Source organism: Triticum aestivum, chromosome 2A (assembly GCF_018294505.1).
Source record: "Triticum aestivum cultivar Chinese Spring chromosome 2A, IWGSC CS RefSeq v2.1, whole genome shotgun sequence".
Taxonomy (NCBI): domain Eukaryota; kingdom Viridiplantae; phylum Streptophyta; class Magnoliopsida; order Poales; family Poaceae; genus Triticum; species Triticum aestivum.
Genome location: NC_057797.1, coordinates 22517168 through 22520963, shown reverse-complemented (window position 1 = coordinate 22520963; position 3796 = coordinate 22517168). Strand labels below are relative to the sequence as shown.

The following is a 3796-nucleotide window of genomic DNA, read 5'->3' as shown; positions in this document are numbered from 1 at the left end:
AGATAAAGTCATCGTTGTTATGACTAGTGAAGTCACACAACTTGGTGTTCTTGGTGGAACCCATAGCAGCAAGCAAGCAACATAACTATTTTTGTGATTTTCGATAAAGGACACTAAAGCAAAAACTGAAAGGTAAACTAACAAGACCAAAAAACAAAGGTAAAATATAGCGTGCAACTCCCCTATCTCGGAGAGTGGAGTCCCCGGCAACGGCGCCAGAAAACACCCTTGATGGCTTCTCGCCCCTCGTTGGTTACCCCAAGTGTAAGGTTTGAGATGCAGTGTAGCGGTAGTTTTCCCTTGGCAAAGATACCAAGGATCGAATCCCCAGAGACTCCCAGTTTCAACAAGAAGGTGTCAATCTCTAACGGCACCGTGTATTAGCAATCAACGTGGACCTGCACACAGATACAAATAACTTTGTTCCCAACGAGTACAGAGAGGTTGTCAATCCCTCCGGCCTTGTCGTTTACAAAGGATTAAACGCAAGTGATAATAGTGATGGATAGCTGCAAAAAGTAAATAAAAGCGGGAAAGTAAATAGCGATGTGATCAATGATAGGAATATGGACCGGGGCGCCATGATGTTCACTAGTGATGTCTCTCCCAAAAGACGATAAAACAGCTATGCGAGGTAAACAAATTACAGCTGGGCAATTGACAGGATTATGTGCGCAAACCAATGCTAACTATATTGCAAGATTGGTAGAGGTTCAAAGCATGGGCAGTACGCCAAGGTAAGTAGACCGAAGGCTCCTGCCGTCTCAATCGTGTTTCAGCGTTTCTGGATGCTAATGGGGCTTGGAGGGCAGAGCGCCTCCGTGAATACTTTTGGGAGATGAATGTTCAGCATATTCTCAAAATTCGAACTTCTCCAAGACAGCGTTCTGACTTCATTTCATGGTATCTAGAGAAGAGTGGTGTTTTCTCAGTTAGAAGTGCTTACAAATTGGCTACATGTGATCACAACATGACATTTTCTGAAGGGGCAACAAGTGTGTCGGCGAGTGGAACCCGTTCCCTATGGAACTGCGTATGGCAATCATCGGTCCCGCAGAAGATGAAGATCACTGCATGGCAAGTTATAACGGGGGCTTTACCTACGCAGAAGTGTAAGGTGTTACGTCACATACCCACAACATCCATGTCGGTTGTGTGGACTTGAGGAGGAACGCACCTTCCATGCCTTGGTTGCATGCGTTCACGCGAGATGAATCTGGTTATAGATGCGGGACAGATGGCCTCTCCCACCGGACGAGTTTCTTATTGATAACGGCAGGGAATGGCTTATGCACCTCCTGTGTAGAGTTTCTAATGATGTACGGGACATGATCATCATGCTAGTTTGGCGCATTTGGCAGCTTAGGAATGACCAGACCCATGGTAAGGAGGTTCCGCCTGTCCCAGCTACGGTGGACTTCCTAGAGAGTTACTACAGATCCATCAAGCTTGCTGGTCGTTATTCGGTGGACGAAATTCTGAAAGGAAAAATGCCATCTTCGGCGGTTCCTATAGCTCTTCCGGAGAAGGAAAACATACCACTATCTTGGCCGGCGCCGGATCTGGGTTATGTTGCCCTAACTGTTGACGGTTCTTTCCCGGGAACAGATAGCTCGACAGCGGCCGGAATGGTGTTGCGCGACCATCAAGGACAGATCATCTTTGCAGCGTACCGTGTCCTGTTCCACTGCAACGACGCTCTGGAGGCTGAACTTCACGCGCTGCTGCAGGGTATGGCCTTGGCCATCCAACACTCGGTCCTTCCGGTCGTCGTCCAGTCAGACTCCTATGAAGCCTTGGCGAATCTCTCAAGCGATGCTTTATCTCGCTCCGCCTACGGTCATTTGGTTCTAGAGATTAAGGAGTTGATAAGTAATAGGGAGTTTGTACCTCTGAAAATTTGTCGGTCTCAGAATAGAGTTGCCGATCGTTAGGCCAATTATAGTCGTTCCGAACAGACTACAGCAGTGTGGCTGCGTTCGGTTCCACCTTGTATTGAGGATTTGTGGCCTCTCGACTGTAACACTATGACATTTGAATAAAACTCTCTTTACTCCGCAGAAAAAAAAACCATGCATGCTTGTCCATGCCGGTGCTCCCTCGGGAGGACGGGGCGACGGCGGACGCGGACGCCGGTGCTCTCCGATACGGCGGACGTGACTTGAGGACTTGGGGCGGCTACAGATGGAACCTGCGTCCTGCGAGGATGAGAGCTCGGAGAAAGAGAGGGAAATGGCTGGGAAAAGACAACGGAGGTTTTTGAAGATAAGGTAAGGGGCACATGGCTGGTTGGGGCTAGTAAAAACATATGTGAACGTGTGCGGTAGGATTAGATGGGATCCAATGCTATGTGGACAGCGGAACGCTGTCCGTGATCGGTGAATAGTTTCTCTATTTTTTTTACCATTTGTTAATTACATTTGTCAAAATTTTATTGTAGATGTGGCTATATCTCAGTCTACTGAAACTTAACCAAGTCTCAGTCAGTGATGTAGTACAAGAAGAAAAAGAAAAAAATGAAGATGATTTTTCCTTTTTTGCATGAATCTCCATGAAAATGGAAGATCAAAAGAATATAGTATCGATTGAGACGTAACGCATGTCTCAGTCGACGGAGTACTTAGTAAAACTGTTTTATTACACATTCAATTTTGTTCAATGTGATTTTAACTACTAAAAGAGTTTCACTTTGATGCATGAGCAACGAATGGAAACGTTTGAAACCATAAACACAAATTTATAGCTAGCGCCACCATCTAATCTAATTACTCATACGTCTTACGGTATATATAGGTCGAGTCGAGAGAGAAACAAATCAGACGACGACCATGGCTCCTCTCCAAGCCCTCTCCTCCGTCCTCGTCCTCCTGCTCCTCACGCAGCACGCGCGCACGGCGAGGGCGAGCACGCTGGAGGACACGTGCAGGCTCGTCGGCACCGGCGGGTCGCAGGACTACGACTTCTGCGTGAAGACGCTGGGGGCGCACCCGGCGAGCGCGACGGCCGACGAGCTCGGCCTGGCCGTCATCGCGTTGAGGATGGCCAGGGTGACGGCCAAGGCCACCGGCGACCGCATCGCCCAGCTGCGGGCCGCCGAGACGTCGCCCCGGCGGCGTCTGGGGCTGGACGAGTGCGCCAAGGATTACGCCTGGACGGTGCGCCGGCTGGAGCGCGCCGTCAAGGACTTCGCCACGGGCGGGGACGAGGACAGGCTGAGGGAGGTGACCGCCTTGCTGGAGGTTCGTGGCACGCCGGTGCGCTGTGACAAGATGTTCGTCCTCTGGGCCGGCGAGAGGTCGCCGCTGACCGACGCGGACCGCGAGCTGGACAGTGTGATCGAGCTGGCGTTTAATATCTTGTGGCATGCCGTAAACAATAGGGAAAAATGAGCAAGTAGCAGAGGCCTTCTTCTACCTCCGGAAGAGAAATGGCCATCTTTTCCGGCAATGAAATATGTGACGTGCAACAATATAATGAGTAATAATAAATAACTTGACAATTTCCAATGGAGATTGTAGGGAGCAGGATCCCCTGACGTACGGCCCCTGACGTGGGGCCACTGACAGGTGGGTCCGGGCCCACACGGCAGTGTGTGGGCCGTACGTCAGAGGAGCTGCGTCCAGATTGTAGGACGCTGTGGTCTTATCAGTATTTATTTATTTGAAAAATGACGCTGAAGATTTTTTCTGATTCACAAAAGTTCATTCAGATCAGGCGAGGAAGGTTACCGTTCGATTTTCACTGACAATTAGCTTTTTGATTGAGGGTTCAGTGATTCTCCAGCTACATGTGTCTT

The 3796-nt window shown here is 49.4% G+C and overlaps 1 pseudogene; it reads left to right on the top strand.

Moving 5' to 3' along the window:
* The first annotated feature begins 2705 nt into the window (after positions 1 to 2705).
* Positions 2706 to 3306, top strand: LOC123187145 (putative invertase inhibitor; annotated as a pseudogene).
* The last annotated feature ends 490 nt before the right edge of the window (positions 3307 to 3796 follow it).